Source organism: Trichechus manatus, unplaced genomic scaffold (genome assembly GCF_000243295.1).
Source record: "Trichechus manatus latirostris isolate Lorelei unplaced genomic scaffold, TriManLat1.0 scaffold00001, whole genome shotgun sequence".
NCBI lineage: Eukaryota > Metazoa > Chordata > Mammalia > Sirenia > Trichechidae > Trichechus > Trichechus manatus.
The window spans coordinates 42,066,309-42,087,296 of record NW_004443937.1 but is presented as its reverse complement, the minus strand read 5'-3'; the positions used below and the strand labels follow the sequence as shown (position 1 = coordinate 42,087,296).

Here is a 20,988-nt window from a genome sequence, read left to right as displayed (position 1 = left end):
GGACAGTGAAGAGGGTGGATCTGGGGAAGCACACTGAGAGGAAGCCGCAGAACCTCTCCTGGCCACGGACAGGGAAGAGGGTGGATCTGGGGAAGCACACTGAGAGGAAGCTGCGGAACCTCTTCTGGCCCAGTCACTTAATGTGGCTGCTTCACACAGAAACTTTCCAGTTGCTGTCAACTCACTTCTGACTCACGGTGACCGTATATGTGTCTGAGTAAAGCTGTGCTCCGTAAGGTTTTCAGTGGCTAATTTTTCGGAAGCTGATTGCCAGGCCTTTCTTCCAAGGCCCCTCTGGGTGAACTGGAACCTCCAGTCTTTCGGTTAGCAGCCCATCGTGGTAACTGTTTGCACCACCAGGGACTCCTTTACATTAACAGGTACTGATGAATGTTTGTAGAAGGAAAGGAAGGGAAAACGGACTGAATGAGATTCATCAACTGTAGAAGATGCTTCTTTATATGTAGACTGAGAAAGTGTCTGCCTCGTAGCATGGGAGTTTGGAGGTGAGGTTTGGAATTCCACCGGCCCCAGTTGGAATGTTGCCTTTACCCCTTCCTAACTGCGTGATCAAGGGCAGCTACTTACCCAGCTCAGCCTCAGTGTCTTCCTCAGAGAAGCGGGGACAAGGCTCATGCCTGCTTCATGGGCTACTTTTGAGGAGCGGATGGGATGATGTGTGCCTGCCACAGAAGTAGACGCTTTAAGAAAGGCTGGCGAACGAATTCTCAGTACCAGTGGTTCTCAACCGGGGTAACCGCCACCGCCCCCCCCGCCCCATCCCCTGCTAGAGAAGATTCTGCAGTGTCTGGAGATGTGTTTGGTTGTAATAGCTGAGGGGACAGTGCTCTGTTGGGTAGAGGCCAGGGATGCTTCCAAACATCTTACTGCTCCGAGGACAGCTCCCACAGCAAGGAATCATCTGGCCCGAATATCAGTACTGCCGAGATTGAGAATCCTGCTCTATATCGTTTTCTCTCTGCGTCTGCATCCTCGGGCAGCTGTATTACTTTGTACTGGTTCCCGAGACCCCCGATGACTGACTACTCCCTCATTCGCGTCTGCAAATTTGAGATTTTGTTTTCCTCTCCTTTAAAAGAAATGAGGAGATGTTATGCATATAGCACTTCAGCACTGTGTGATTTTTTTTCCTTCCTCTATTAAAAACAAACAAACTAACTAATAAGTAAGGAAAGAAATAGAAATCACTGTGATACGTTGTAATCCGAGCTACAGCTACCCAATATTAAAGCACTTACATCAAATTCGTGTTATAGGTTTGCAAGCTGACAACGATAGTGAGCTGTTTCTAGGGGCGTCTCAGATCACCAGGGAGCGAGACGTTGGAACATAGTTATTTCTGCAGCGATAATCTCTGGCGAGTCTCTTTCCTACAAGACACAAAAGCTACAAACTCAAAGAACTCATGAATCTGAAATCGGTCAATGCAAGTGAGCATTTGTTTCAATAAGGACTGCCCTTAGATATAGTTTGAACGTGTATTTCTTTTTTCTCTCTCATTCACTCTTTACGATCCCCTAACTCAGTCCCACTGCACCTCAAGTCAGTGCTCTGGCAACAAGGGGCTTTTGTCTTGCTCTGGGGGAAGGTGGAGGTTATTAAAGCAGATGCCCTTGACCTTGAAGTGGCTCTGTGCCTCGCTACTTGTTTCATTTCATCCAGCCTCAAAGCAAAAGTGGTCCTCCCAGCTTTCTCATTCATTCATTCGCTCATTCATGTATTCACTAAGTATTGTAGTCATTGGCTTAGGCAGTAAAGGCATAATGGTCCCTGTCCTCATGGAGCATGTAATCTACTGGGGGACAGGGACATTAATCAAGTAAGAAGCTAATACGTAGTGATTGTGACCCAGGCTGTAAAGGGGCAACGTTTGGAGACTTCTTTTGTTTTGGGGGGTGGTATCTAAACTGGCTGCTACCAGTATCTACTGAGTAGAGGCCCAGGATGCTGCTACTCATTCTGTAATGCACAGGACAGCCCCACAAAAAAGAGTTCTTTGGCCCCGGTTGTCAGTAGTGGTGCGGTTTGAGGGATCCTGATCATAGCTGTGGGGGTTAATTTTATGTGTCAGTATGGCTATGGCACCCGCTTGTTAGATCAAACACTAGTCTTCACATTGCTGTGAAGCAGGTCCATGTGATCAGCACTTAAATCAGTTGGCCTTAATGGGAGCGGATTGCTCTCCATCCTGTGGGTGGGCCTCATCCAATCAGTTGAAGGCCTCAGGAGCAACACTGGGGGTTTCCTGAGGGAGGATTCTGCCTCCAGACTATAAATAGTCATCCTGCCAGAATTCCCCCTTTCTCCCCCGACCTGACCTACCAATTTGGGGACATTAATTTCCAACCTGTGGCCTGACCTACAGATTTTGAACTTGCCAGCCCATCCCCTCCTCCATTCACGTGAGCCAATTTCTGCAAATAATCATTCTCTCTCTCCAAACATTGCCAAATGTCACCAGGGGGTGGGGGTAGAGGGCCAAAATCCAAAATCGCCCCTGGTTGAGAACTGTTGCTGTATGTACAGAGAAAAGCAAAAGCACCTTGGATCCTGTCACCTGGTAATGGTGCTACGTTGGTGTCTTCCCGGCCTCTTTCTAAACTTTGTGTTTGCTTCCAAATGTCATTTTTGCAAGAAACAACTGAGAGCAAGATTCCCTCCTTCCCTCATTCGTGGGTGCTCTACCCCATGGGCCTTACGCTGAATAAATCACCCAGCAGGAGTAACATGGCTCAGCTCTCCTGAGCAGTAAAGCAGATCTTGAAAGTGGAAGCATGGCGGTGTGCTATGAGGCAGCAGGGCATGGAGGAGGCTGGCGTCCTCTGCCTCAGTGCTGTCTCCATTTGTGCGCGCTCTTCTTGCTCATCTCTGAAGCCCGTCAGGACGACCAGGTGACCCTGCGGCTCTTCCACCTGTGCGTCCTACAACAAGTGCCCCTTAGGCGGTGTAGCAGTATCGCTGGTGATGACCTACACTGAGGAGACAGAAGAGGACGTTCTTTCTCTGAATCGACACTCTGCCCGGAGAATGGAAGGAAAGGGAGGGATGGCAGTGACTTGATCTGAGACCCCTGGAAAAAATGATTTAAAAAATGTGAAGGTGTTTAACATTGTGTGTGTCGCTTAATAAATGCCCATACATGTTTGTTTGCTCACTCAGTTCATTCAGCTTCTGGGATGTTAAGGTCGTGTTTGCGCCTTTTCCATTTCAATACCATCCCCATCCCCCAAAGTCTCTAACTCCATCCCCATCAAGGTGCATGCGCCAAAGATTCATTGACTCACTCAGTGAAAATGTATTAGGTGTCTACAATCATGGGCCGTGCTGAGGATGGCAAACAAAGATGCACACCTTCTCTGCCCCATGGAACTTATGTGATGGTTCAGGAGATAGAAACCAATCAAAGAATCACATGAGTAAGGGTCCAGTGTTTGCAACTCTGACCACTGCCTTGAAGGGGAAGATGTTCAGGACTTACTGGAGGATTTGACCTGGGGTGGGAGGGCAGTTCATGGAAGGTTGCTCAGTTGATGCAAAGGCTCTTCAGGGATATGAATAATGAGTAGAAGTGGATTAGATGAAGAAGATGGGGACAAGGGAAGCACTCAGGCAGACACAGCATGTGCAAAGCCCAGTGGACAAGCTGGCTTTGTAAATGTAGAATCTTCACATAGTATCTCAAGAATGTGTTTGTATATGTGTGTAGGTTTGTGTGTGTGCACGTGTGTGTGTGTGTGTGTGTGTTTTAATTTGGTATCAATGGTCCCTGCCCAGTCTGCATAATACTAGGTTATAGTCCAAATTTGACTTGACTTTATGTGTCCTGTGGTTTAAAAAACAAAAAACCAAACCCGTTGCCATCGAGCCAATTCAAACTCATAGCAACCCTATAGGACAGAGCAGAACTGCCTCATAAGGTTTCCAAGGCTGTAAACTTTACAGAAGCAGACTGCCACATTGTTCTCCCACAGAGCGGATGGTGGGTTCAAACCACCAACCTTTTGGTTAGCAGCCGAGCACTTAACCACTGCATCATCAAGGATCCTTGTATGAAACAGATATTAGTCCCTAGTTTTCTTTTTTTTGTACTATCTTTATATGGTTTTGCTATCAAGGTAATGCTGGCCTCATAAAATGAGTTGGAAAGCGTTTTTTCCTGTTCTCTTTTCTGGAAGAGATTGTATAAAATGGCCGTTAATGGTTCTTTAAATGCTTGGTGGTGTTCTCCAGTGAAGCCATCTGGGACTAGAGGGTTCTTCGTTGGGAACTCTTTAATTACTAATTCAATTTCTTTAATGGTTATAAGGCTATTCAGGTTGTCCATTTCATTTGATTATGGTTTAATCATGTTTAATTTCCGCTAATAGTATTATTTGCTTAGATTTTTCTGTTTAGATCAGCTTCGGAAGGCATATTTGCAAGTCTTCATTTGACTTCATTACTGAGTAGAAAACACAAAGTATTATGTTAACACAAGCAAAGTGATGTGGAAGAGTGCTACCCAAGGGTGGTGTCCAACAATGACAACAAAATTATAGAGAAAAATCAGTATCCAGGAAATTCTAGTCAGGCTAGATGAGCAGAACTGGAAGTGGTATGATGTTGTGGAAAGAACATACATTTTGAGCTCAGAACTACCAGCATTCATGTGTGAGCCTGAACAAACTGCTTGTCTTCTCTGAGCCTGTTTTCTCATCTTTTAAGTGGGGTAATGACAACTACCTCACAGCATCAGTGTGAGGATGAGGGATGAGGAAAAATACCTGGCCCATTGTCCGTGCTAAGTAAAGGATAGCTACCTTTAGTATAATTAATATTACAAAGTTGAAACTGCTGAGTTTTAAACATTGAACCATGGATTTCATTTAGAGCTTCGTGGAGGCCACAGCAGAACAGGAAAGTCACATGATCGGTATGGTTCAGGAAGTAAAAGCACAGAAATTCTTCAGGGCAAGACAAAATTACCTGGGAATGTTGGAATGGAATGTTTTGTCCAGAGGTTCAGTGAGACCTCATGGAGCAATATAGGAGACAATATCTTTACTATCATTCCTGTGTGAATAAAAAGTTCTATGCAGTTATTTCTTCTTGAATCTCTCAGAGTAACCCAAAGTTATAAAGCTGAAGAGCAGCTGTGGGGCAAGGAGTCTCTGTAATTCAGCCTCACATCTGCCAGAAAAGTTCTTGCGTTGGTGGCATTTACCATGTGAATCATCTAGTCTCTTTTTTATTTTGTAGGCACACATGTAACTGGTGCTCATGGAACATTGTCTTTCAGTTAACTCTCTAAGAAACTCTTTAAAGTTTTGTGCCCATTTTACCGATGAGGAAACTACGGCTCATATTCCAAGGTTAGTCACAGAGCTGTCAAGTGATGGAGTCAGGACTGGACCAAGGTTCAGTTTTCAATCACTCAGTTCTTTCCTTACGCGTTACCCCAGCCTGCCGCTTCAGCACACGTAGCTAGGCTTATGTCTTCCTCTGAAGGGAAAAGAAGGGGCTTTGTATAAAAGTGGAAAGAAGAAAAATTAAATTGGGAGCTCTAGGTGTAAAATTATTTTATTGCTGAGACATGAAGGAAAACTGTTTTATAAATGAATTTTCTGGTAGAGATGTTTTAATCTTTTTGTTGTTATTTTGGCTTATTCCAAACCATTTCACTAAAGTGACGCAAATAACAAGGGTATTAAGAAATACATTCGGCAAGATCACGGCAGTGCAATATATACACCACATTACACGGGTGGCTTTGGTTTTGAAGTCTGTGCCTTCAAAGCAAGCAGAAATAAATGAACTTGTTAATATTAACAAGGATAATGCAAATCTGCAATTTGTAACTTACACGTAGTTCTGTATTTAATAGGTGAATTCATGTCCAGTAAATACAGCAAAGTTAACTGGCATTTAACGTGTCCCCCCAGTTAATCTAATTTTCATTTTTCTACAAAATTCTAGGTGAGAGTATAGTACACTAGTCATAGTCTATGTATTAAAGTCAGATGATTAGTGTCTTCAAAGGAAGTGGGATCCCTGAATCATGCAAGGAGTTTCACGCAGGATAAAGACCTTAGTAACTGCCTTCAGCATTTTCTTCACTCAAATTCATGCTGCTGCTGCTGCTGCTGCTGCTGATGAAGATTCTCAAGAGCTGGGAAGGTCTGGTTTTTACCCTAGTGGCCAGCTAACACGTCAGCCTGCCAGAGAGCGTATAACCTGGCAGATGACCTGAGACTCGTACTATCAGGAACAAAGGTCAGCATGCAGTACACTTCCTGTTTGTACTGGCTCCACGTGTCTCCCGAGTTCCACGGGGGCAACATGGTGGAGCCCCGGTACACGCTGCACTTGTGGTGGTCTGTGTCACAGCTAAGGAACCCCAAGCTTAGGAAAGCCCAATCTTATGAGGGGCTGCTAGCAAACCTACCTCATTTTGTCCCAGAGGGAGACTTGATCTTTATTATCCTGGTCAGCAAACAAATTTGCCCTCTGCCCTGAAGGGAGGTCCTATCTCCATCTTCCAAGACTGACAACCTTGAAAAGAACAAAAGCTGTCAAAAGGAATGTGGATACACCATGGAGTCACTTCCCAACAGTGGTGATGATGGTGGTGGCTCACATGGATTGAGCTCTCCCACTCCAGACTTTGAGCTAATTCCTTACAGACATGACTTCATTCAACCCTCATTATGACCCTAGAAGTAGACAGTATTATCTCCATTTACACGAAAATGTAATTGAGACTCAGACAAGTAACTTTACCAGGGTCACATATGCAGAACATGGCAGAGCCAACACTCAAAGGCAGGTCTGTTTGACTCCAGAATCTTTACCCTTAATCCTGATATTGTCTTGCTGCCTTACAAAATGTATTTTCCACACAGGAAGCAAGTTGTTATATAAAAATAGGAAGAACTTCCACTGAGTCTGTGAAGGTGTAACCAATATTCTTACCAAGACACGAAGTTGTTGTTGTTGTTGTTAGGTGCTGTCTAGTTGGTTCCATGTCATAGCAACCCCGTGTACAACAGAACGAAACACTGCCCGGTCCTGCACATCCTCACAATCCTTGTTATGCTTGAGCCCATTGTTGCAGCCACTGTGTCAGTCCATCTCATTGAGGGTCTTCCTCTTTTTTGCTGACCTTGTGCTTTACCAAGCATGATGTCCTTTTCCAGGGACTGATCCCTCCTGACAACATGTCCAAAGTATGTGAGACGTAGTCTCGCCATCCTTGCTTCTAAGGAGCATTCTGGTTGTACTTCTTTAAAGATAGATTTGTTCATTCTTTTGGCAGTCCATGGTATATTCAATATTCTTTGCCAACACCACAATTCAAAGGCGTCAATTCTTCTTCCATCTTCCTTATTAATTTTCAAGCTTTCATATGCATATTATGCAATTGAAAATACCATGGTTTGGGTCAGGTGCACCTTAGTCTTCAAGGTGACATCTTTGCTTTTCAATACTTTAAAGAGGTCTTTTGCAGGAGATTTGCCCAATGCAGTGGGTCTTTTGATTTCTTGACTGCTGCTTCCCTGGGTGGTGATTGTGGATACAAGTAAAATGAAATCCTTGACAACTTCAATCTTTTCTCCATTTATCATGATGTTGCTTATTTGTCCACTTGCAATGTTTTTTTTTTTTCTTTTGAAGTGTTATCCATACGGAAGGCTGTAGTCTTTCATCTTCATCCGTAAGAGCTTTAAGTCCTCTTTGCTTTCAGCAAACAAGGTTGTGTTATCCACGTAACGCAGGTTGTTAATGAGTCTTCCTCCAATCCTGATGCCCCGTTCTTCTTCATATAGTCCAGCTTCTAGGATTATTTGCTCAGCATACAGACTAAATAGGTATGATGAAAGGATACAACACTGACGCACAGCTTTCCTGACTTTACCCCACGCAGTATCCCCTTGTTCTGTGCAAACAACTACCCCTTGGTCTATGAATAGGTTCTGCATGGGCACAATTAAGTGTTCTGGCATTCCCATTCTTCGCAATGTTATCCCTAATTTGTTATAATCCACACATTTGAACGCTTTTGCATAGTCAATAAAACACAGGTCAACATCTTTCTGGTATTCTCTTCTTTCAGCCAAGATCCTCTGACATCAGCAATGATACCCCTAGTTTTATGTCCTCTTCTGAATCTGTCCTGAATTTCTGGGAGTTCCCTGTCGACATACTGCTGCAGCCGCTTTTGAATGGTCTTCAGCAAAATTTTGCTTCCCTGTGATATTAATGATATTGTTCAGTAATTTCTACATTCGGTGGGATCACTTTCTTGAGAATAGGCATGAATATGGGTCTCTTCCAGTTAGTTGGTCAGGTAGCTGTCTTCCAAATTTCTTGGCATAGACGAGTGAGCACTTCCAGTGCTGCATCTGTTTGCTGAAACATCTCAACTGGTATTCCGTCAGCTCCTGGAGCTTTGTTTTCTGCCAATGCCTTCAGTGCAGCCTGGACTTCTTCCTTCAGTACTGTCGGTTCCTGATCATATGCCATCTCCTGAAATGGTTGAACATCGACCAATTGTTTTTGGTATAGTGACTCTGTCTATTCCTTCTATCGTCTTTTGATGCTTCCTGCGTCATTTAGTATTTTCCCCATAGAATCCTTCACTATTGCAATTCGAGGCTTGAATTTTTTCTTAAGTTCTTTCAGCTTGAGAAATGCCGAGTGTGTTCTTCCGTTTTGGTTTTCTGTTTCCAGCTCTTTGCACATGTCATTATAGTGCTTTACTTTGTCTTCTCAAGCTGCCCTTTGAAATTTTCTGTTCAGTTCTTTTACTTCATCATTTCTTCCTTTTGCTTTAGCTACTCGACTTTCAAGAGCAAGTTTCAGAGTCTCTTCTGACATCCATTTTGGTCTTTTCTTTCTTCCCTGTCCTTTTAATGACCTCTCGCCCTCTTGTATGATGTGTTTGATATCATTTCACAACTTGTCTGGTCTTCGGTCATTAGTGTTCAGTGCATCAAATCTATCCTTCAGATGATCTCTAAATTCAGGTGGGATATACTCAAGGTCATACTTTGGCTCTAATTTTTCTTCAGTTTCAACTTGAACTTGCATATGAGCAGCTGATGGTCTGTTTTGCAGTTGGTTCCTGGCCTTGTTCTGACTGATGATATTGAGCTTTTCCATCGTCTCTTTCGATTTGATTCCTGTGTATTCCATCTGGCCAGGTCCACATATATAGTCACCGTTTATGTTTGTGAAAAAAGGTATTTGCAATGAAGAAGTCTTTGGTCTTGCAAAATTCTATCATGCAATCTCCGACATCGTTTCTATCACCAAGGCCATATTTTCTAACTACTGATCCTTCTTCTTTGTTTCCAGCTTTTGCATTCCAATCACCAGTAACTATCAGTGCATCCTGATTGCATGTTTCATCAATTTCAGACTGCAGAAGCGGGTAAAAATCTTCCGTTTCTTCATCTCGGGCCTTAGTGGTTGGTGTGTAAATTTGAATAATAGTTGTATTATCTGGTCTTCCTCGTAGGCATATGAATATTATCCTATCATTGACAACGTTGTACTTTAGGATAGATCTTGAAATGTTCTTTTTGATGATGAATGCAATGCCATTCCTTTTCAAGTTGTCATTCCCAGCATAGTAGACCATATGATTGTCTGATTCAAAATGGCCAATACCAGTCCATTTCAGCTCACTAATGCCTAGGATATCGATGTTTATGTGTTCCATTTCGTTTTTGACAACTTCTAATTTCCTAGATTCATACTTTGTACACTCCAGGTTCCCATTACTAATGGATGTTTGCAGCTGTTTCTTCTCATTCTGAGTTGTGCCACATCAGTGAATGAAGGTCCCGAAAGCTTGATTCCACCCAAGTCATTAAGGTTGACTGTACTTTGAGGAGGGAGCTGTTCCCCAGCCACCTTTTGAGTGCCTTCCAACCTGGGGGGCTCATCTTCTGGCACTATATCAGACAGTGTTCTGCTGCTATTCATAAAGTTTTCCCTGGCTAATTCCTTTCAGAAATAGTCTGTCTTAGTCTGGAAGCTCAGCTGAAACCTGTTCACCATGGGTGACTCTGCTGGTATCTGAATACCGGTGGCATAGCTTCCAGCCTCACAGCAACATGCAAGCCCTCACAGTACGACAAACTGACAGACGTGTGGGGGAAGACATGAAGGGAGACCCTTTTATAAGAGAACTGCTGTGAGAGAGTAGGTGACAGGGATCAGATTTGAATCTAGGGGGTTTGTTTCCAGAGCTGGAGCACTGCACCCCCAAGCTCTATGGCCTGCACTGGACAGAGGAGTCCTCAGTTACAAAAACTAGAGTCCAGAGTTAGCTCTGGGCAACAAGCCCCTTTGTTTGGCTTTGACATGCTCTTTAAGAAATGCACATTTCCTCCGCACACCTGGGTAGAGCATTGTCAGCAGTGGTGTGATACCTGCCAAGTGTTGCTCTTCTCCTGGAGAATGTAGACAGCTTAGAAACACATGACCAGATGGGCTGGCCTTGGGAGGACCACTGCAACAGGGAGCTGAGAATGGTGGTCCTCTAAAGCTTGGTGAGCAGTTCCATAAGAAAATAACAGAAGTGGTTGGAGATGTCGATGTCAAAGTACCTTCAGAGACCTAGAGAGACTCATGGCAGTGAATTCCCCATCAGCACCTGGAAACATCTGATACTTTAAGAGCCAGCATAGGTCATTTCGTTCATTCACTCAACAAATTCTTAATGAATGTCTATTATAAATGAGATCCTTGTCCCTAGTCTGATGGAAATACTGACAAGCAATTCTGTTATTAGGATACAAAGTGATATATCCTATGAGGGAGCTATATAGAAGGCTAATGGGCGAAGATAAGAGCACCTAAGACATCCCAGGGACATTGGGGAAGCATCACAGGGGTGACACCTGGGCTGAGCTTTGAAAGATGAGTAGAAATTTGATCTCCCTCTTTGTGTCCTTCATTGCACTTATCCCGATCTGGATTGTTTATTTTATATTTACATATGTTGTCTGTCTCCCCCTACTAGACTATAAGTTCCAAAAGGGGAAGAACCATGTTCTTCCATCTCACTTTTATAATCACAGTCCCAAGAATAGCGCATGGAACACAGTCGATGCTGAGTATTTGTTAATGAATGAATGTTGAACATTAAATTTTGCTTTTATTTTTTATGACGGTCTTTAAAAACACATATGGGCATTTTGCAGTCCCAAACAATTATTTTGCTGTAGGTAATTTTCAGGAAACCTTTAAATTTGTCTTCATGGCAGTATCTATACTCTGTGCCAGGCAGGAGGCAAAGTGGAGCGAGAGTTGGTTGACTGATTCATTCATTACTCATTAAATATTTTCTGAGCATCTGTTACACACAGCACTGGATGTTGAGTGGTCAAATAGAAGCCAACCACTTGATCCCTGCCCACGAAGAGATCAAACATAGCCACGGGACAGTGTACAGGGACACACTGTTTAAGAAAAAACAAAACAAGAGGCATAACTTGCAAAAAGAAAAGAGTTAAAGGGCTGTTTCCTGTACAATCCTGCAGAAAAACCCATACAGTACCTCAGACTTTGAATGCGGGAAACTTTTGGGTGGGATAGTACAGATTGACTCTGTGCGTTCATTAGTTTCTCCACCCTCATTTCACTTCTCTTCTTCTCTGAGAACAAAGGAAGAAAGTTGCAAGTGGTGAAATGGTAAATATAAGCCTGCTTACAATTTTAAGAAAAAATGATGAGTTAACTCAGAAACCCTCAGTTAATGAGTAGGTGATTACTGTAGTAAATTAATGGGAGCTGGTGTTCCCATAGCAATGGTTTGTTCACCCAAAGAATTTCTGTCACACATCCTTGTTGGCTCCAACATTCTCTACGTTAATTCAGATTTTATTTTTTTCTTTTCATCACTAAAGCACACAGGTTTATCAAGTAACCCAGCTTATCCTCAAATACACTGATTCCGAATAGTTATATTTATGCAGGTCATTTAAGTTGAATCAGAAATGATTTCCAATCTGAGTGAAATTGTCTCTTACTTTAAGCAAATGATGCCAGTATAAAAGAGTCGCAGTTATGCCCAAGCCTGCCCTCTCTGCTGTAGGCCTTCTCCAGCAAACCTTTTAAAGCCTTTTTAACCCCAGCGTTTGTCTGCTTACGTAACTCACGGACTTCATCACTCTTTCTCTGAACTTGACCAAGTACAAATCGTTGCCTCCAGGAACTCAAGGAAAGGAAACATTGAGGTCTCATCCTAAAAATCCAAAGAATCTAATACCTTTCCTAAAGATGTCATGTTCCTGTCCCTGTTGCTTATAGCATCAAATTCAGTATACTCAGCCCTTGATTCAAGACCATCCCTGATCTCGCCCATGCCATCCCTTCCTCATGCTTGTTGTTGGTAGTTGCCATCCAGTCTGCCCTAGCTCTTGGCAACCTTATGTATCACAGAATGAAGCACTGACCAGGCGTGCACTTGATCTTCATGATCATTGGTATGTTTGAGCCTACTGTTGTGGCTATTGTGTCAATCTCACGGAGGGTTTCCTTTGTTTTCATTGGTCCTTTACTTTACCAAACATGGTGTCCTTTTCTAGTGATTGGTCTTTCCCAATGACATGTCCAAAGTAAGCTAGTCAAAGGCTGGCCATCCTTGCTTCTAAGGAACATTCTGATTGTATTTGTTCTAAGACTAATTTGTTCATTCTTCTGGAAGTCCATGGTAGATCCAGTATTCTTCACTAACACCACAGTTCAGATGCATCAATTCTTCTTTCTTCCTCTTTTACTGTCCAGCTTTCACATGCATATTAGGCAATTGAAAATACCGTGGATTAGGTTAGACACAGCTTAGTCATCAAAGTGACATCTTTGCTTTTTAAAACTTTAAAGAGATCTTTCACAACAGATTTTCCCAAATGCAATATGTCATTTGATTTCTTGACTGCTGCTTCTATTGACGTCCAAATAGAATACAATCCTTGACAATTTCAATTTCTTTCCATTTATCATGGTGTTGTTTATCGGTCCAGTTGGGAGGATTTTCTTTTTCTTCACGTTCAGGTGTAATTCATACTGCCCGCACACTTAACCATCTCATAATATTTAACCACTTATGGATTACCTACCCATCATGATTTCCATGCCCTAGTTCAATACTGCTTCTTCACCTGGAATGTCTGTCCCAGCTTTCTTTACTTGACAATCTCCCACTTGTCCTTCAAACATCAGCTTCTCTTTTATGTCCTGTATGAAGCTTCCCCCACTACCCAGATTGGGCTAAGAGCTCCTTTATGATCCAAAAAACCAGAACATTCTGTTGAAATCATCCATCCATCTTTGCTTCATCCAGTAGACTAAAAGCTACACAAAGGTCATATGTGTTCTTTTCATCTTTATACTCCAATGTCTGGCACTTTGTCAGCACTCAGTAAGTATTTGTTGAATGAATAACTGAATGATTGAGGTCCCATGAGAAGAAACTGAAATGGGAAGTCAGTGAAGCAGGAAAGACCTTAAAGATACAAGTCAAGTGAGGAAAGAAGATAAGTCCAAGGAGTACAGCTAATGCAAGCAGAAGCAAATGTACATATTATTTCTGACTCAACATTTATTGAGCAACTATGTATGTACAAGGATTGGAAGTGCAGTGATAAGCAAGATAAACAAGGGCCCTACCTCATGGAGCTTACTTCTAGGACATATGTTAACAAGATTATAACAAAAAAGTTAACTTCCATGGGGGAATTAGCAAGGTAAAAGTGATGAAAAGGGTGGTGGGGAGAGAGATTTAGATTGGATGGTTGAGGAGGAGATTTTGGAGATGACACCGGAAGGATAAGAGTAGGCTAGCTTTGCAAAGAGCTGGTGGGAGAGCATTCTAGTATGTGCAGAGGCCCTGAGGGGGGAACAACGTTGGAGATTTCGAGGAAGAGAAGATCTATTTTTTTTGCATAATTCTTTTTTTAAACTTGTTGTTGAAAGTATATGCAGCAAAACATACACCAATTCAGTAATTTCTGCTTGTTCAATTCATTGCCATTGATCACGTTCTTCAAGTATGCAACCATCCTTGCTCTCCTTTTCCAAATTGTTCCTCCCCGACAAACGTGAACTCATTGCCCCCTAAGCTTCCTATCTCACCTTTCACATTGTTGTTGCCAGTTTGACCCCCTTCAGGTAGTTCTTCAAAAGAGCATGATGATCAAGGCAAACATTCTTTTTTTAAATTTTATTGTGCTTTAGGTGAAAGTTTACAGCATAAATTAGTTTCTCATCAATATTTCATATACAAATTGTTCCGTGACATAGGCTACAATCCCTGCAATGTGTCAGTACTCTCCCCCTTTCCACCCCGGGTTCCCTGTGTCCATTCGCCCAGTTTTCCTGTCCCTTCTTGCCTGCTGGGGCTTTGCTTTTCGGCAGATGTTGCCCATTTGGTCTCATATACTTGATTGAATTAAGAAGCACGTTCCTCACCTGTGTTATTGTTTGTTTTGTAAGCCTGTCTAATCTTTGGCTGAAAGATGCACTTCGGGAGTGGCTTCGGTTCTGAGTTAGCAGGGTGTCTGTGAGATAGTTTCAGGGGTTCCCCCAGTCCCTGTCAGACCAGTAAGTCTGGTCTTTTTTTGTGAATTTGCATTTTGTTCTACATTTGTCACCCATTCTGCCGGGAACCCTCTGTTGTGATCCCTGTCAGAGCAGTTGATGGTGGTAGCCAGGCACCATTTAGTTCTTGGGGGCTCAGGCTGGTGGAGGCTGTGGTTCATGTGGACCATTAGTCCTTTGGACTAGTAAGTTCCTTGTGTCTTTGATTTTCTTCATTCTACTTTGCTCCGTGCAGGATGGACCAATAGATGTGTTTTAGCTAGCCACTCACAAACTTTTAAGACCCCAGACACTACTCCCCAGCCTAGGATGTGGAACATTATGAACTCTGTTATGCCAGTTGACCTAGATGCCCCGCAAAACCATGGTCCTTAGCCCTCAGTCCCAGTAACTTGGTCGCTTGAGCTGTTTGGATTTATCTAGGAAGCTTCGGTGACTGCCTTAGTCAAGTTGTGCTGACTTCCCCTATATTGTGTGTTGTTTTTCCCTCTACCAAAGTTCACACTTGTCTACTATCTAGTTAGTGATTTCCCCACCCTCCTCCCCTCGCTCGTAACCATCACAGATTGTTTTTTTTCTGTTTCTAAACCTTTTCTTGGGTTTTTATAGTCATGGTCTCATACAATATTTGTCCTTTTGTGACTGGTGTATTTCACTCAGCATAATGCCCTCCAGATTCATCCATGTTATGAGATGTTTCATGGATTCGTCATGGTTCTTTATTGTTGCATTGTATTCCATTGTGTGAATATACCATAATTTGATTTTTTTTTTTTTTACCTTGCTCTTCCTGTTATTGATTTCTTCTTTTATGGTGTTTTGATCAGAGAGAATGCTTTGTATCATTTCGATATATTGGATTTTAATGAGGGTTGCTTTGTGGCCTAAAATGTGGTTCTGGAGAATGTTTCATGTGCATTGGAAAAGAATGTATACTTTGCTGCTCTTGGGTGGAGTGTTCTACATATGTCTGTGAGGTTAAGTTTGTTGATTGTGGCCTTTATATCCTCTTTATCTTTGTTGACTTTCTTTCTAGATGCTCTTTCCTTTACCAAGAGTGGTGTGTTGAGATCTCCTACTGTTATTTTGGAACTGTATGTTTATCTGTTCAGTGCTGTTAGAGTTTGTTTTATGTGTTTTGGAGCTCTGTCATTGGGTGAATAGATATTTATTAAGGATTTGTGTTCTTGGTGGATTGTCCTTTTAATCTTTATGTAATATCCTTCTTTGTCTTTTATGGTAGATTTAAGGCAAACATTCTTTACTAAATAAGTTAACCTATTGTTTGGTTTAAAAAAGACTTCCAAAAAACCTTTATTCCTGTCGAGTTGATTCTGACTCATAGCAACCCTATAGGACAGAGTAGAACTATCCCTTAGGGTTTCCAAGGAGCGACTGGTGGATTCGAACTCCCAACTTTTTGGTTAGCAGCCTGACCTCTTAACCACCACACCACCAGGGCACCAAAAAAGACTTCGGGGGATATTTTTGGTTTAAGGTTTAAAGATTGTCTCAGGGCAACAGTTTCAGGGGTTCATCACCCTTCATGATTCCAGAAATTCTGGATTCCATGAGAATTGAGAAGATCTATTATTGTCTAGAAGTCAAACTGAAGAGTTAGAGGGTCCAAGTTCAGAGAGAAGATGGTGAGTAGAAGTAAGGGTGGCTTGTTGGTGACCCTAAGACCAGAAGGACTTAGAGGCAGCAGAGAAAGGACCCCTGAGAGCTCATGAAGCTCTGGCAGGGAGGCAAGGATTGGAAGGAGAGCCTCCCACAAGCTAATTACTATCATCCACATTCTGTAAACTGACGTGCAAGAGGAGAAGGGAGAAACTGGATTTTGGAAAAGTCTTTACTTGAACTTCTGAGACCAGAACATTCACTAGGAAGAGCTTTTGCATCCTTTAGCTCTTTGCCTCTGTCTTGTAAACATGAACTGAATATTTTGTAGCCCACAAAATTTATAAACAGAACCCTCCCTTCCCTCGGGTGGGATAGGCAATGGAATGAGGGACGTTAGCAACCGTTTTTTGCTTGGGGGTTTTCATTACTGTCCTACATGAATGCAGTAAAATATAGTAGCTAATACCAATGATCGCTTAATAAATCCTGGTCCCTATATGAGCATCTTATAGCACAGTGGTTAGCATGTGGGCCCTGGAGTCAGGCTCCTTGTGCTCAAATACCACTCCCCCATCCTCACTTGCTCTGTGGCTTTTGGTAAGTTATTTAAGTATGTATGCCTTCATTTCCAAGGAGCCCTGGTGGTGCAGTGGTTAAGCGCTCAGCTGCTAACCAAAAGGTCTGTGATTCAAACCTACCCAGTGCCTACGTGGGAGAAAAGACCTGGTGATTTGCTTCTGTAAAGATTACAGTTTAGGAAGCACTATGGGACAGTTGAGAAACCCTGGGGGCGTAGTGCTTAAGAGCTACAGCTGCTAACCAAAAGGTCAGCAATTTGAATCCGCTAGGCGCTCCTTGGGACCTGTATTGGGCAGTTCTCCTCTGTCCTATAGGGTCACTATGAGTTGGAATCGACTCGACAACAATGGGTTTTTGGTTTTTTATGGGGCAGTTCTACTCTGTCATTTGGGGTCACTATGAGTCGGAATCGACTCCACGGCACACAACAATAGCCTTTACTTCCTCATCTGTAAAATGGAGGGGAAGGTGGAGATAACGATGTAATTAGATAAACATCTAATTATAGGAAAAATGGTTAAGACAGCACTCACACATGCTAAGGTAATGTCAGCTTAGGTCACCAACTTATTTGATTATCACAACAAACTCATCAGATGGGTGCAATTGTTATTCCCATTCTAGATATGAGAAAACTTTAGAGGCTTTATGTAACTTGCCCAGGGTTTCATAGCTAGTCAACAGCAGAGCTGGGATTTGAACCCAGAGTGACTTCAGAGCCCAAGCTCTTAGTCATCGCTCTCATACTTTTGATTTCATTAAGTCTGTGATATGGGTTGGAGACTAGGCCCATTTGTTCACACTCTTATTCTGGCAGATTTTGATTGTATGTTGTTTGTTCATTTGAGGGGTGTAAGAGAAGGCAGGCATAAGTGAGCTGGAAGTCTCAGGGTCTTGAGTTGCTCACACCTCTGCTCTCTAGGACAGCCCAGAATGTTGTACAGCCCATCTAACAAACTGGATGTTGATTGGAGCTCTCACTTCTCAAAGGATTTTCCACAGTGTTCTCTACAATTTACAGTAATGACACTGAGGAACAAAATCATCACACACACACATGTTCAGGATGGTTCCTTTTTTTTTTTTCTCCTCTGAAAATTGGAAATCTGTAAGCCTATCTACTGAAATTCTCTAAAAACCAGAATAACTGCACTCAGAAAATACCCCTGTCCATAATCAATGTGAGATAGCCAAGTTTTCTGCAGCTAGGGTCAGGATGAGTCGGGAGAACAGCCCCCAGTTATTGGGAACATTCATTTCCCAGCAACAGTTTGTGTCAGAAGGTCCATGTTCTGGGTTAACACTGTTACTGGGAAGTGAGAAAGGATGCTTAATGGGATGGCCTGCTGCATATATTACCTCAGAGGCGAAATTTGTTCCTCCTTCCTGCTCCATAATGTTTAATTCAGTTCACGGATAAATTTGGTCAGCAGTGCCAGTTTAACAGATTCTGTATAATTGAGGTCTGTGTTGGATTCTTTCCATGAAGGCTCAGTTACAGAGAATACCAAAAGGACCCTGCTTCATATAGACAGCCAGCAGTGGAACGGACCCCCACAGGGAGCGCAGAGGAAAGCTGTCCGGTTATACAGGAGCCCTGGTGGCACAGTGGTTAAGCTCTCGATTGCTAACCAAAAGATTAGTGGTTTGAAACCACCAGGTGCTCTGCAGGAGAAAGCTGGGGCAGTCGGCTTCCATAAAGATTTACAGTCTTGGAAACACTATGGGGCAGTTCTACTCTGTCCTGTAGGGTCACTATGAGTCAGAATCGGCTCTCCAGCAATGGGTATCAAGTTATACACTTGACCTAAGAAATCAGATAAACCAAAAACAAATCTCTTGCCGTCGAGTTGATTCTGACACACAGCAACCCCATGGGCTACAGAGTAGAACTGCTCCATAGAGTTTTCTTGGAAGCAGATTGCTAGGTCTTTCTTTTTGTGATGCCACTGGGTGGATTAGAACTGCACAAACAATTTGCACCACTCAGGGACATCAAGAAATCATATAGTGGTGCCATATTCCTATACCATATTGGTTTTTCTTGTGTTACGTTTCACAAGCACTGTACCTGCTTCTTGACATTCACAAGTTCTGCTACATTTGTTCTGAAAGCCAGGCAAAGTCAGGGCAGAGTTACTTTGCGAAGAAAAGTACAGTCATGCTTTGGAGATACTGCAGGTTCGGTTCCAGATCACCGCAATAAAGCGAGTCACATGAATTCTTTGGTTTCCCAGCGCATATAAAAGTTATGTTTACACTCTACTGTAGTCTATTAACTGTGCAATAGCATTATATCTAAAAAAGCAATGTACATACCTTAATTAAAAAATGCTTTATTGCTAAAAAATGCTAACCATCGTCTGAGCCTTCAGCAAGGCGTAATCTTTTTGCTCCTGGAGGGTCCTGCCTCCATGTTGATGGCTGCTGACTGATCAGGGTGGTGGTTGCTGAGGGCTGGGGTGGCTGTGGTAATTTCTTAAGATAATGCAACAGTGGAGTTTGCTGCATCAATTGACTCTTCCTTTCATGAACGATTTCTCTGTAGTATGTGACGCTGTTTGATAGCATTTTACTCACAGTAGAACTTCTTTCAAAATTGGAGTCAATCCTCTCATACCCTGCTGCTGCTTTATCAACTAAGTTTATGTAATATTCTAAATCCTTTCTTGTTCACAGCATCTTCACTAGGAGTAGTTTCCATCTGAAGAAACCACTTTCTTTGCTCATCCATAAGAAGCGAATCTTCATCCATTAAAGTTTTATCATGAGATTGCAGCAATTCAGTCACATCTTCAGGCTCCACTTCTAATTGTAGTTCTCTTGCTATTTCTACCACATCTGCAGTTACTTCCTCCACTGAAGTCTTGCACCCCTCAAAGTCATCCATGAGATTTGGAATCAACTTCTTCGAAATGCCTGCTAATGCCGATATTTTGGCCTCATCCCAGGAATCACGAATGTTCTTAACGGCATCTAGAATGGTGAATTCTTTCCAGAAGGTTTTCAGTTTACTTTGCCCAGATCCATCAGAGGAATCACTATCTATGGCAGCTATAGCCTTATGAAAAGTATTTCTTAAATAATAAGATTTGAAATTTGAAACTACTCCTTGATCCATGGGCTGCAGAATAGATGTTGTGTTAGCAGGCATGAAAACACTAATTTCCTTGTACATCAGAGCTCTTGGGTGACCAGGTGCGTTGTCAATGAGCAGTAATATTTTGAAAGGAACCATGGTTTATGAGCAGTAGGTCTCAACAGTGGGCTTAAAATATTCAGTAAACCATGTTGTAAACAGATGTATTGTAACCCAGGCTTTGGTCTTCCATTTATGGAGCACAGGCAGAGTAGATTTAGCATAATTCTTAAGGGCCCTAGGATTTTCGGAATGGTAAACAAGCATTGGCTTCGAGTCACCTGCTGCATTAGCCCCTAACAAGAGAGTCAGCCTGTCGTTTGAAGCTTTAAACCAGGCATTGACTTCTCCTCTCTAGCTATGAAAGTCCTCCATGGCACCTTCGTCCAATATAAGGCTGTTTCATCTACACTGGAAATCTGTTGTGTTAGTGTGGCCACCTTCATCAATCATCTTAGCCAGATCTTCTGGATAACCTGCTGCAGCTTCTCCATCAGCACCTGCTGCTTCACCTTTCACTTTTATGTTAGAGAGATGGCTTCTTTCCTTAAACCTCATGAACCAACCTCTGCTAGCTTCCAACTTTTCTTCTGCAGCTTCCTCACCTCTCTCAGCCTTCATAGAATTGAAGAAATTTAGGGCCTTCCTCTGGATTAGGCTTTGGCTTGAGGGAATGTTGTGGCTGCTTTGATCTTCTATTCAGGCCACTAAAACTTTCTCCATGTCAGCAATAAGGCTATTTTGCTTTCTTATCATTCGTGCGTTCCCTGGAGTAGCACTTTTAATTTACTTCAAGAACTTTTCCTTTGCATTCACAACTTGGCTAACTGTTTCCCACAAGAGGCCTAGCTTTTGGCCTGTCTCGGCTTTGAACATGTCTTTCTCACTAACCTTGATCATTTCTAGCTTTTGATTTAAAGTGAGAGAGATGCTACTCTTTCTTTCACTTGAACACTTAGAGGCCATTATAGGCCTAATTTAATATTTAATTGTTAATTGGCCTAATTTCAATATTGCCATCTCTCAGGGAATAGGAA

At 42.5% G+C, this 20,988-nt stretch overlaps 1 protein-coding gene across 1 annotated transcript in view; it reads left to right on the top strand.

Moving 5' to 3' along the window:
* CADPS (calcium dependent secretion activator) overlaps nucleotides 1-20,988 on the top strand; it is a 548,960-nt gene that overhangs the window by 83,573 nt on the left and 444,399 nt on the right.